The sequence below is a fragment of the Canis lupus genome, chromosome 7 (assembly GCF_048164855.1).
Source record: "Canis lupus baileyi chromosome 7, mCanLup2.hap1, whole genome shotgun sequence".
NCBI lineage: Eukaryota > Metazoa > Chordata > Mammalia > Carnivora > Canidae > Canis > Canis lupus.
This window is the reverse complement of record NC_132844.1, coordinates 58,598,738-58,613,298: the sequence shown is the minus strand read 5'-3', so window position 1 is coordinate 58,613,298 and position 14,561 is coordinate 58,598,738.

Here is a 14,561-nt window from a genome sequence, read left to right as displayed (position 1 = left end):
GCCTTGCCCCGCTGGCAAGGAAAGTTCCCCCCGACGGTGGTGAGCACCTGGGGCAAGATGCTCAGAGAACCCTCCTTTCACACCCCACATGTGTGACTCCTGACTGGGGTGGAGGAGGGAAGGCGAGCCAGCTCCGGCTCAACCCTCTGACTTGTCCGTGGTGTATCGGATCTCTGGTGATGTTTACATATTTCTTTCTAAAAAATATTTTTGGATAGTTAAATTTATTTTTTTCTCATTATAATATGACCACATTGCAAGAAGTTTGGAAAATAGAGAAGTGAAAAAAACCTGATGTATTTGGAGAAGGGGGTATTTAAGTCTTTCTTACGAATAAGAAAGAATTTGCGTAATAAACAAAACTCTTATGTGTGCTTTCTGGATGTTGGCCTCGCTCAGCTCCACTTCTTCCTTTGCCTGGGCCCCTGTTCCTGGTTACTTGTCGTGACCCTACCCTGCAGTCCTTTGGATCTTATTTCAACTTTTCTCATGCTTGTGAAGTTCTCGTGATTCTTTTGTAAAATTCCCAGATCTCCCTAAATTTGGTAAATGCACCCCTTTCCTCTGGATTGGAGCAGAAACTGAGTCACAGAGTGACTGGACAATATGAAGGAAGCCAGCATCCCCGGCCCAATAACATCACCCTCTCCAGTTGTGACCACCAAAAATATCTCCAGACTTTGCCAGTGTCCCCTGATTGGGACCTAGATGGAATTTCAGAAATCTGGAATAATCTATGCCCTCCAGGAGCTGACTTCCCCAGGAGGCAGGGCTCTTCTCACTTTCCTATTTGAATTAGAATTCGTTCGTCAGAAGTAGATATACTACTCCTTTCCTGGAAACAAACCAAAGGTCAGAAACCACACTGCGTAGAGTAAAAGCCCATCCTTGAGTATTTGCAGGGCACACAGGTGATGGACTGAGGCCCGTACCTGCCTGGGCTCTGTAGTTCTTGGCATACCCAGTGCGTCTCTGACTTGGGCATGTTGGATCCGTCTAGAGAGCCTATTAAGATGCTGATTCTGCTTTAGTGGTTCTGGGGTGGGGCCTGAGACTCTATGTTTCTAATCAGATGGGGGTGGGGGGGATGTTGATGCTACTGGCCCAGGATACATTTTGAGTAGCAAGTGAGTAGCAGGAGCTTTTCCACTTCGGGATTCCTGCCGGTTTGGGTTGTTTGTCTTTGTACCCTGCAGTGGCCTAGATGCCCCAAGCTCTTACCAAAACTTTTCACTGCAGCTCTGGGGACTTTTTATTTTAAAAGCCAGGGTGTATTAGGTTTAGCCACCCACTTCTAAAGAAGCTTCACCGGAGTTCAAACCAATTCAACATTTATTGGGTGTCTATGATGTTGGTGCCTGGGGGACTCAGAGATGAATAGAGCGAGGGCCCTTCCCTCCAGGGGCTCCCAGCCTAGTGTCCCACACGGAGAGGGATCAGCGGTCACCCCCACCCCCACCCTTGTAAACAACTTGAAGTGGGGTGGAGAGAAACAGCAGAGAGTGATGAAAATGGCAGTCACTGAGGCCAGGCTTCTGGCTTTGACTTTGGGAGGGATATTTAAACACTTTTGCCTCAGTCTCTTAATCTGTGTCAGATGGGGATGATGGCATCTGCTCCGTCATGGCCCAACAGAAGCAGACTTGGATGTTATGGGGGCTTTGCGCTCTAGAAAGTGCTGTCCAGATGGCCTTTGATGGAGAGTGGGTATCGGTACATCCTCTCTCCTGGGTCCTGCGGCAGGAGGCACACCGTAGAAGGGGCATTACACACTCACATCTGAGCTGCCTCTCCATCGCTGACTAAGCCTTTTTATTTTATTTTTTCAGGAAAGGAATCCATGGCCCAGAGTGACCGTCCTTTGTTCTGCTCTTTAGCTGAAGAAACAGCTAAGCTGTCATTCAACCACAGTGGCCGAAAATATCAGTATTGGGTTCTTATTCATATGCTCATTAAAACAGTCTTTTGTTCTGATTTTAAGGGACTCCCTTGGCATTAGATTAAAAACAACAGCAACAACAATAAAACTAAATCTTTCGAGAACAAAGAGGGGCTGGCATATAAATCCTATATAAAGACACGGGGACTGAATCCTTTGGTCAGAATCTTGGTATGTGTATGTGAGATTGAGGTTAGGGAAGTCAAAAGGGGCTGATGTGACATTCATTCGATCTAGGGAGGGTGGAAGAAAGTCTGAGCACCTGACCTGGGTGAATAGGACCTCAGACACTGGATCTGGTCTAAAGATTTGGAGATGGGGCTAAAGAGGAATAGGAAGGGCAGGACTTTGCAGAAGGAATGGCCAAGGCAATGGAATGGAGTTCAAACAAAATATTGGTTTGAAAGGGCTGGGCAGAAAAAAAGAAATCGAGATTTGTAGATTCTAGGTTGAAATTTCCCTCTGAGTGACACTAAACTATCCTGATACCTGTTCAGCCCCAGGCGTAGGTGTCATTAGGGTTGGCACAACATAAGACAAGCATACGATGGGTATGCTGAAAGTCAGTGTAAGACCCATGGCAGAGAGAGCAGGCTTAAGACAGGGTCCCACATATCAGCAGTTACAGCAGCTCACCTTTGTCAGGTAGTGAGGGGCCTGTTTTTGAGGGCATTCCAGCAGAGGCCAGATGAGCAGCTGCTGGTGCGGAAGCAAACGGGGGTCTACACTGAGTGGGGCAGTGATTTCAAGACCCTCTCACTCTAACTCTGGGGTAATCCTTGGCCCCTCTTTCTCTCATGCACATACCCAATCCCACGTCAAGTCACGTTGGCTCTCTCTTCTAACGAGTTCTATTATCCAGCCACTTCTCACTGCTACCGCCTGGCCAAAGCCACTGTCTTCTCCCACCTGAATTACTGCAGTCACCTCCTAACTGGCCTCCCCTCTCCCTCCTGTCCTCCCAGAGAAGCCAGAGCGGTCTTTTAAAAACATTTCTAACCAGGTTACTCTCCTACACAGACTCAGTAGCTTCCATCTCACTCAGAGGAAGAGCCAAAGTTTTACATAATTTAGTCTCCTATTATCTGCTCGATCTCATCTTTTATCACTATCCTCCATTCTAGTCCTCCCAGCCTCCTTGCTGCTTCTCCCATGCACTGGGCACGTTCTACATCAGGGCCTTTGCACTGGCTATTTCTTCAATCTGGACCACTCTTCTCAGCTAGGTCACATGACTTCCTCCCTCGTACCTTCAGGTCTTTGCTCAAACCTCCTTTTAAAAGTTGTAACCCTCCCCCTAAACTTAACCCTCGACACCCACTTATTCTCTTTTCTTGTTTTGTTGTTGTGTGGGTTTTTTGTTTTGTTTTCTTTTCAGGGGGGTGTGCCTTACAAAAGAATCACCGCCCCACATACTATATGTTTATTTTTTGTCATTAGAATATGAGCTCAGTGAGGGAAGGACCTTTGGTCTGTTTTGTTATCTCAGCATACTGCCTTTTAAAAAATAACAGTGTTTTGTAAAAGGGACACATCAATTGTAACAATTCAGACAATACAGAGGAGATCAAAAAAGAATATGAAACCCACCCCGAAATCCACCCCCAAGAGATAACTACTGTCAGTATTTCAGCAACTACTATTTGAAACATCTGTGTCTCTGCCCAAAATGCATACATATGTGTGTACTTCTACTTAACTGTGATCACCCTATGCCTACTGTTCTGCAGCCTGCTTTGTTTTTTTTTTTTTTATTGAACTTGATAATGGCTGGAAATTTTTCCACTTAAAAAAAAATAGATGTTATATATTGAAGCAACATTTACTTAACCAGTCCTATGCTTTGGTTTCTAATTTTTCACAATCGTGAGTAGTGCATTCATGCCTGTATGTGGGGCATGCATGTTTTTGCTCTTCTGTGTGTCCTTAAGATAAGTTCCTAGAGGTGTGATTTCTGGGTCAAAGGGCACACATTCCTACTTCTTGTTTTAGGTTGCTGCTGTGGCTTCATTGAGGTTCTAAAAGAGGAAGTGAATGAATGGTGGTAGGAGGGATGCGGGGGCCTTGGGGTGGTTCCATTCAAGAACCTGGAAAAAAGGAGGAAATGAAAACAAGACTGCCTTCTGAAGGTTGAAATCAGAGCATAGTGGGCCAGAGCAGAGATGTGCAAAGCCACCTGGGAGAGACGAATCTCAAATGGTCCCTCAGATGGTGCGTTATGCTGGGTCTTATCAGGAAACAGAAGCCATCTAAGTTTTGCACACAGAGGAGCTCTTATTCAGAAACAAGGGTGTTGCAAGGGCTGGAGGAGCATGGAGGGGAAGCTAAGGTTACCCAAGATGAGTAACTACAAGAAAGCACTACCAGCCCCAGGCTATGGGGTGGCCAAGGGAGTGCAGGACCCGAGTGATTCCAGAGTCCTGGCAGTAGAGCTGAGAAGCCTCAGCCCCTGCCACTACAGCCATGGCCACCATCACCCTAGGGTATCACTAGTGCAGTCATTATTGCCTGAGACCCCCACCGGAGAGCAGTGGGAGGGAAAGAGTTGTTTCTCCCCTCCTCTAACCTTCTGGCTCTCAGCCGGCATCTCCCTTTTCCAGAACCTGGAAGCTGCCACTGGAGAGGCCCTGGGAAGTGCAGTTTCTGGACCCTCCATCCTGATGACACAGGACTAAGCACATTTGACAGCAGATAGGCAAATGACCAGTGCCAACAGGAACTTGAGTCAAAGCAGTGGAATAGCTGAAGAAAGCAGCTGTCCCACAAAGAGTAAGCTCTGTTGGCCATGGCAGCACTGAGGAGCAGACACCCTGAGACCCACATGGTCATTGCCTGTGGTGGCAGAGGAGGGCCTGCTTGACCCTCAGGACCCAGCCCCAGTGCACACAGGCACCTTGGCTCTCTCATCTGATACCACTCAATAGTCTAGGGAGTGCCCACAAGGCATTATCCCGAAGAGATGGCTCTGATCCTGAGTGCGGACAGGCCGGGTTTTAGAGCCTTCTTGGGAAGCTGTTGAGTCTTGGATAATAGTAGGTCACCAATGTGTATTGCCACTCTGGGAGACAGGAAGCCAGCCCTGCGACTTACCCTAGAACATATTCCTTTATCTAAAGGACATAGGCACTAGCATTTATTGGGCTTCTATCGGGCATCTGTGTCATATGCTCTGTCTATGTACAAGATCTTATTTCTCATATCAACCCTGTAAGCAAGGTTGGGAACTAGGTCCTATAACACTCACTTCATTGATCAGGAAATTGAGGTACAAAGAGGTCGTGTCACTTGGCCATGGTCACACAGCTGGTAACTGACAGAGCCTGGATCTTTCTGTCTCCGAGGGCTTTGGCTGTGCCCCCACCTGGGGCTGCCTATCACATTGTTGGACTTGTTCCTTTCGGAAGTAGGTCAAAGTAGTCGAATTGCCTTTGGCTGGTGATTCTCCCCCAGGGCTACAATTGAGTTGCTCTCTGGGAGTTTTAGGTCTCTGAAAAAATGAAAGAATGCTAACACTCGAATAATAAACCAGAAAACAAGGGGACCCCTTCAGCTCCCCCCACCTCCAGTCACAGCACCAATGGTGTCATACATGTTGGGCATGGGAGGGAGAGGAGATGCTGGAGGACAAGACAAGGTACAAGAAAGAGTGGATGAGGAGAGATGCCAGAAGAGCTGAGCCATATCGGTGGCTCTGAAGTACCTTTAAGGTCAATATCATTAACTACATTACATGTACAGGGTGACTTAGCTAGAATTGAATTTTGTCTCCCTCACTCCTTGCCACCTTGGGCCACCTGACTTAAACAACCAACTCTGCTGGGAGGGCCAGAAAATGCAAGGATTTCTTCAAGTCTCATGGGTGCCAGTATTAGAATCTCGAGTCTCGGGGGCATTTTCTAAGCTTCCTATAAAGCAAGGACCCTAGCAAGCAGCAAGCAGGCTAACCTGGCTCTCATGGATGAGGCTGGCCAGTACCCAGTGGGCTCAAACCATTGCCACAGGCAAATGTGCAAAGCCTCTGATGAGAGGCCACCAGGAGCATCTTCCAAGGCTCTTGGCTCCAGCTTCTTCCTCCAAAACACACCAAGTGCTGCTGCCACTGCCCACGTGCTCTCTGGAGGGCACTCCCCTGGCCCCGCCGTCCCCGGAGCAGACACTGTATCCTGTTACCCCCCTCCCCGCTATGCCCAGCACCATTCAGACACGGAGCTGGTGCTTAGTAAATGTGGATGGAGGGCTCAGTTGCGGGGGCCGGGGGGAGCAGTGGCCGGGCTCCACCTCTTGCTTCCTGAGCACTGCCCGCGCCGCCTGGACGGAGGCAAAGACCTGTCCGTCGGCCAGTCTGGTGCTGGCCCAGGAGGGAAGGTCATGATGACCTGCCTCCGCTGCAGCTTCCAGGCCTCGCCTTTGCTTGTTTTCTGGGAGCCTTGGTGTCTGCCCACAATGGCATGGCTCATTCAGCTGCCCGGATTCTTGGCGCTGTGCGCGGGCCGCATAGCTTGTTTCCGTGGTGAGCATGGCAGAGAGGGCCTGCGCTCCCGGGCCCAGCCTTCCTCCCGGTCTCCTTGGGCCGGGCGCGGGCCAAGCGACTGCTCCCAAAGCGGGTTTTCTGACGGGGGGTGCGGTGGGGTGGGGTGGGGTGGGGTGGGGTGGGGTGGAGTGATCATCTCCGACTTGGCTGTGCTTTGAGCTGCAGTGAACAGATCTAACAGATTTTATTCCTTCCTTCCTCTTCCATCCCACCTTGTTCCCCAAAGCGTCTGAGATGGCTGCATGGAATACCGCATTCTGGAGGGTGCTTGGATGGCATCTGGCCTGACCCCTTTCACTGTGCCATCTTCTGGGAAGGGTTACAAAGGTTGATGACTTGCTTGGGGTTACCTAGCGGATGAGGAGCTGGGCTGGGATGGAAGCTACCATCTCCTGAGTCCTGTGTTCTTCCTACCATAGCATTTCTAGGCTCCCCTTGAGGGACTCTTTCCAGTGGTGAGATGGGACAGCCTGGAACCGTCCACCTCTCCAACACCTTTGCCCCTGAGAGTGGACATACACTCAACACACACGTGTACACACATGTAAGATGGATCCAGAATTTTATTTTTATTAAAAGAATGTATTTATTTATTCATGAGTGACACACAGAGAGAGGCAGAGACACAGGCAGAGGGAGAAGCAGGCTCCCTGAAAGGATCCCAATGTGGGACTTGATCCCAGGACCCCGGGATCATGTCCTGAGCCGAAGGCATATGCTCAACCACATAACCACCTAGGTGCCCTGGATCCAGATTTTTAAATGAAAATAAAATTGTTTTAGTTTTCTAAACCAGAGGTCAGGCTAACTATGGCCCATAACCTGATCTCATTCAGCCTGAAAGCAAAGGGTGATTTTTACATTTTTAAATTGTGAAAGAAGCAGCAGCAGAAGCATATGTGACAGAGACCGGATGTGCCCTGCAAAGCCAAAAATACTTATTATCTAACCCTTTGCAGAGAGAATGCTTGCTGATCCTCGGTCTGGACAACGCATTTGACTTTTCCTCCAGTAATAATAAACAATCTACCCAGGATGCTGAAATCTCCCCTTTTATAGGTACATTGACAGGGTCATTTCTATAGGCTCTGACTGTGAAATTTAGAATTTGCCGCTCTCTCCTTTACCCGTCAGATGCTTGTGATTTTTCTGAGGGGTCTTTCTGTTGCTCGATTCCTCTCTTCCCAGGATGAACCACGGGCATGAACCTATTGTCAGGAGACTTCCAGGGGTGCATTAGGGGGTCAAGGCTGCCCTGGGCATTTACGGACCCAGCTGGGGCCAGCGAACAGACTCCCAAGAGTGACAAGGAAAATTTCTTTCCCCTCAAAAGAAAAACACAAAGATGCTTGTGATCTGAGTACCTCTGTTTCCTCCCCACCAAGGCAGGCTTCTCGACTAGTTCCTGTCTATTCAGGCCGCTCATTTCTTTATAGTTACTGAACCAGAATAACCACAAATCGAGCCGGAAGTGTGCGATAACCCGCTGAACTCTGCGTGGCCTTGGCCGGCTTCTCCCCCAGCACATCCGACGGCTGCCCTGCTTCTGCAGCTGCAGGGTATCCAGCGAGCACCCAGCAGCGACTGAGGCTCGGCTCTCCGGCCAGCTCCTTCCAGAGTCAAAAGAAAGAGAGGGGGAAAAGTGACAGGCAGACGGAACCAGGAACATTCGAAACCGTCAGAGCTGTTCACGGTTGTGAAAGATTTACAGGCAGGCAGTTTGGAGTTTAAATACGAAATGACACCAGAAGCCTTTAATGTAAAGAGGAGCTTTAAGTCTGATCTGGGAGCAGAAAATAGTCTGTGAACTCCCCTCTCTGAGATCTTAGAAGTTCTGTTCTATTGACTCCAGGCAGGGCCTCAGCCACGGTGCACTTCATGGGCTCATAAATATAACATTATTGGACCAAAAAACCAATCCTTCTCCAACTGATTAGGCCCAGATTGGTCAACCCATAAATCAACACTGAATGAGAGCTATAAAGTTGTGAATCAATGTGTCCCAGACCTCCAAACCGGAATGAAAACGCTGGAATAAAATAGCTGGAGTACTTCCAAGATCCTTCTTCTCATCCCTCCTCCCACCAGCCCCATATCCTACTACACTAATTTTAAAAGCCCTTTTTTCTTTTCTTTCTTTTCTTTTTTCCTTTCCCCCCCTGCTCTGGGTCTGGCTGTGGACAGCATTTCAGGGCAGGAAATATGGTCTAGAAGTGAGGGTGGGGAAACAAGAGGCTGACCTGTGCATTTCCGGGCAGGCCTGCTCTGGGGCTCTGCTGTAGCTCCCTGGCTGGGGTCCCCACCTGTGGCTGGGAGGTGATGGCATTTGTCATCCGTGTCGTGGGGCCAGGAAGGGAATCAAATACCCCGCTGGCACACAGTGAGTGATTGGCTCCTGTTTGATCCATGAATGGATATTTAGATCCAATTAATTTGAGGGCTGTGAACTCCTACATTGAATCACTAACTATAATAACCCATCCTCCTCTTGGAATGGCACATTAGGTTCAAAGATGCCAAGCAGCTGTCCCTGTCGGACGTGGTCACTCTTTTGGGATCTGGGTGCTGAGATCGTCTGCTGGGAAAACTGGCCACACATAGTAGAGAGCCTTCCGTGTCCCAGTTCCTCTGAGTTCTAAAGCAAAGTTTGTTTCCATAATCCCGCTTTTCCAAAATATGCCCTCGCAGTGTCCTCTCCTCCTCTCTTTGATGCAGCAGACACTCCCTCCCCCCACTGCCCCTTCTAAGGGCTCGTTGTTAAGCACCTGCTTTCCTGGGCTGGGAGCTCTTCTTTCCCGGTCATCCCAATCCCAAGCTCGCCTGCCATCTTCTCCTCCTTGGGGAGGACGCATGCACTATCCCGTATATATTCTTTGAGTTGTTGGCCTCCTGGTTTTTCCCCCAGACATAGACTCAAAGGGCTGGGAGGGTGTCTGCTGTGTAAGGGGTTCTCACTTATCTAAAGTGGAAATCAGGCCTCTCGCAACCCACTCCACCATACTACCTTAGTGCAAAGCCCTACCCTGAGCGCATTCTTGTTCTTCTCTTTAGAGAAAGAAGGTCCTTGTCAGGTTCTCCTGAAGCTGGTCTTAAAGCACCATTTCTGTACAGTTCACTGTTTCCTTTGGACACTTTTATTTCCCCCTCCATGTTTTCTTCTCTCCTTGCTGTGACTTACAAGACCATGAACAGACAAGCCCAAGACCCCAGAGGAGAAATTCTCCCCTCCAGCGTGTGCCTCTAGGAGGAATGGGGCTGAATGACAGCACTATTTGACGAATGAGCTCCATGGAGGTGTTTTACCACCAGCAGTCAGAGAAACCTTGCAGGATGTGTCCAGGGAAATGGATTTTGTAGGGTTAGCTAAATCTGTACCACCCACAGCACAATAGCGGCAGTGTGCAGAAAAGGCGGCTTTGAAACAGGTTCAGTTTTATGTTAGTTCCAAGTTTAGGTGAAGAGCCAAGTTCAGGTAAGGGACCGTTTTTGCAGCTGAAGGATTTGTATTCCTCCTCCTATCCCTGATGCAGCCCTTTGTCGTCTTGGCTCTTCTACCATTTAAAAATCCTGACATTATCTCTCTACTTTCTGGGAAGACATTCAACTCCCAGAGTGAACTGTATGAAATAAAGTGATCACACTGCTTGGACCTAACTCTTCTATAGGCGGACCTGTGAGTGAGTGTGAATGTGATGAACCCTACTGCCTGGAGAATCCTTTTTAGACACTTAATCCCTCTTTTAGCTCTGAGGTCTGAGGGCCCACAGAAAAGAATGGGGAAGATTCTAAATATGACCCCAATTTTTCATCCCTGCTGCATCCATGCCCTTTGTCAGGTAGCTTTGTGTTGCCCTCCAAGGCTGTGTCTGGGCTTAGTCATGAACTTATTTTGGCCAACAGGATAAAATGGAATTGATGGATATCTGTTCTGAACCCAGACCTCATGAGACCTTGTATGTTTCTTCTTGATCTCTTTTGCATCTATCATCGCCATGACAACATGCATGAGCTAGTTTGTTGGAGAAGGGTTACATTGAGGCACAGAGCCAAATCACCCCAGTGGTCCCAGCTGACACCAGTGTATATCGACCAACAACCAGCCGACCCCCAGACATGTGAATAAATCCAGTCAAGTTTGGCAAAGCCATTTAGCTGATCACCACCCACTCCCACTACTCCTTGATGTTTATTGTTGTGTATCACTGAGGTTTCATGATGGTAAGGCAATGTCATTGTGGAAATAGCTGATTGATATGGGCAGTTACCCCACATATACTTTTTTATCACATTTTATTTCCTTGATGGTCACCTAAATCATCTGATCTACACTATTAGGTGGCTACCTAATATCCATAATTCTCTTCTTCCTTGCTATCAGAACCATGTGGCCAAGAGTGCCTGGTTGGCTCAGTCAGTTAAGTGTTTGGTCTAGGTCATGATCTCAGGGTCCTGGGATTGAGCCCTGTGTTGGGATCCATGCTCAGCAGGGAATCTGCTTCTCCGTCTATCTCTGCCCCTTCCTCTGCTCATGCTCTCCCTCTCGCAAATAAATAAATAAAATCTTTAAAAAAAAAAAAAAAAGAACTACGTAGCTAGCTAAAAATCTACATTTCCCGGCTTCCTTTGCAGCAAGGAGTTGTCATGTGACACTTCTTTGGCCAATGAAAAGTAAATAAAGTATCCAGTAGAACTCCCAAAAGGGAGTGGAGACTCCCTTTGTCCCTGTCCTTTTTCTTGCCTGAAATGAGAATGTAATGCTGGAGGATAGTCTAACCCTGAGTTGACAGCATAAGCTAAGAATGGCTGGGAGGAAAGACAGAAAGAGCTTGGGTCTCGGATAGTATGGTTGCCGGGCTAGCACTATACCAGTACTTTCTAGGTACATCTTGTTATATGGGAAAATATAAAATTTCTAAATTGCTTATGCTACTGTTTTTCAGGATTCTCTTATTTATAGCTTACTATAATTCTTAGGATCACATTCTAGGGGCCACTTTGTACCCTTTTGGAGAAAGTTCTTAGAACAAATAAGTAAAAGTGTTTTCTAAAGCTATTTTATAGAAAACAGAACTCCTAATTACTGTACAGATTCACCAATTATACACATAACAATAATCTCAGTGCATTCGTATTTGTGTATAATATTGGTTAATAATTTTCAAAGCTCATGATGTTCTTACGTGTCCCCCTCAATACGCTTGTGATGAATATCCCACATTCATTCATTCAATGGGAGGGGAAACTGAGGCATGGGGACTTTAAGTGAGTTCTCCAAAGTAAACAACCTGTTAGAGAGTTGGGGAGGGACTGGAAAACAGGCTCCCCAGGCTTGCTGAGGAAGGATCTAATGTAAATCTCAATTAGAACAAACTGGAATGATGTAACTTCTGTATCTTGGACTATGATTGACCCCAATCAGGGAAACCAAAAGCAACTGAATTTGTTTTAACTCTGCAGAGAAGATCCAAGACTGAAAGTCAGTACACTGAAGACAGGCAAGTTTGTAGGAAAGAAAAGAAGAAAGAAAGGACAACTCTTTGACTTTTGTATCCACCCACGTATTTGCTTCCTCTTCTCTGTTCCACTGGGAAGTAGAGCTGATGGATTGTGGATCTATCTTCCCAGAGCTTGCTGGTGAGCTCCTCAGGTTTAGGACTAGATGTTCTTTATTTTTATATTATTGGTAGGGTTTCTGGGTACAATTGTGCAGGTTGGTCACTGCACAAGAGTGCTTGGCTGAGGAGTGAGTAAAATCCACATTCATCAGGCAATGGGCCCATGGGATTGTGATACAGCAAGAAGTCCTTTTTTCCCAATTTGCACATAGATACTCTGATGATTGGCACCTGGACCACAGTATGGGATGCTTTTTTGAAAAATGAATAACCCAGGGATCCCTGGGTGGCTCAGCGGTTTGGCACCTGCCTTTGGCCCAGGCACCTCGATCTGGAGTCCCAGGATCGAGTCCCACGTTAGGCTCCCAGCATGGAGCCTGCTTCTCCCACTGCCTGTGTCTTTGCCTCTCTCTCTTTCTCTATGTCTATCATGAATAAATAAATAAATCTTTAAAAAATTAAAAAAAAAGAATAACCCTCAAATGATTACTTCTTTCCTAGGTCATTTTGATCATGTTCTACTACTAGTAGTCAGGTGTTTCTAAGATGGGAGTTGGTAAGTGTGAAGATCTTTCCTTCTCAAACTAGCATACATACTCACAGAAGTGAAGTAGCAGTTTCAAGATTCAGAGACTAGAATGAAAATAAAAATCCACCATTTATTAAACATTTATTATGTGTCAGATAAAAAGTACTTTACATTCCTTACTTCATATAGTCCTTACAGTGAAACTGTGAGGTAGGTTCTATTAACACTCCCATTTTCCTTTTAAAGATTCATTTATTCACTCTAGAGAGAGGGGGGGAAGGGACAGAGGGAGAGAGAGAAAGAGAGAGAGAGAGAATCTCAAATAGGCTCCCTGCTGAGAATGGAGCTCATCTCAGGGCTCAATCCCATGACCCTGAGATCATGAACTGAGCCAAAACCAAGAGTTAGACACTTAACTGACTGAACCACCCAGGTGCCCCATTAACACTCCCATTTTAAAGATGAAGAAACTGAGGCTCTGAAAAGGTGAATACTGCTCAATGTCATATAGCCAGTATGAAACAAAGCTTGGATTTGAATCTAGGCTTGTCTAATTCTAAGGTCTTAGAACTTCATCCTGCAGTTTCCTAAGCATGTAAATTCTTTGTCAATAGTGCAAACATAGCAGAGACAGTGGTGTTCACCAACTAGTCCATGAGCCCCCCCCAGACTCTCACTCTCACTTGCATTTAGGATGGGGCCCCATGATTGGGTTCTGTCTATGGGATGTAGGCAGAAGTGATGTATGACCATCCCTAGGTATGACTATTGATAACATCGTGGGTCATTGGCTGTCTTTCTCTTCTTTGTCCACAACCCAGGGCAACTCAGATGTTGAGATGTCAGCATCTGAAAATGGAGGCATCTTGGATCCCTGAATCACTGCATGGAGGAGAGTCACCTTCCAGAACCCCACAATCCGCACTTGGCTTATGTGAAGAAGAAATGATTCTTTGTCGTGTTCTTGGAGCAGAGAGTAGCCTAACTCAACTAATATAGCAGAAATGATAAGAATAACTTTATGTATTTATTTTATATAATTGTTTATGTTGCACAAATACTTTCTCAATTCTCATTACCTTGAGAGATGAGCAGGGATTATAAGCCCCATTTTATAGGCCAGGAAACTGAGGCCTAGAGAAGTGAAATGATTTGCTCAAGACCACATAGTTGGTAGGTGGTCAAACCAAGGTTAGGCTCTCAGTAATTTTCCCACACTCTATAATTTTACAACTTCCTAGCTCAATGTTATAAAAGCAAGCAATAACCTCAGAGGGAATGAGGGTCCCACTGTATAGAGTTCTGCAGATTAAATTAAACACCTTGAAGGACTACAAGGCTAGGTAGCCAGTACAGACAGGTGTAGTACATTCCAATGGTTCGTATTCTTAAGTCAACAAGCTGCAGGCGTCCTGTGGCTGCTCAGACTCTTGGGTGGTCCTGGAGGGGAGTCCCAAGTCTTGTTCTTGAGCAATTTGGTGCACAAATCTCCAAACCGAGCTACAGGCCTTGAATTAAAGACAAAATGTTACAACTCTGGGTGAAAATCCTCAGTATCTCCAGAGAGTAAAGTGCCTGATTCTCCTTCTTCATCTCTACACAGCAATCATCATTTTATCTGGCATAGAATTCTTCACAGTGTACAAAATACTTCCCTCTCCCTTATCTCATTTAATTCTCACAAAACAGGGTCATGCTTTTTCTTTGGGAAACCCTAAAGGTTGATTTGTTCCAAAATAATGACAGGGTTCAGCCCCTAGAATAAAATCTGACATTTATTGAGCACATATTATGTGTAGTATCTCATTCAGTCCTACAACAGCCCCCCAAATTCATGGTGATGATAGATGCAAAAGAGAGCAAGAAGAAACATACAAGGTCTCATGAAGTCTGGGTTCAGAACAGATATACATTAATTCCACTTTATCCTGTTGGCCCAAACAACTT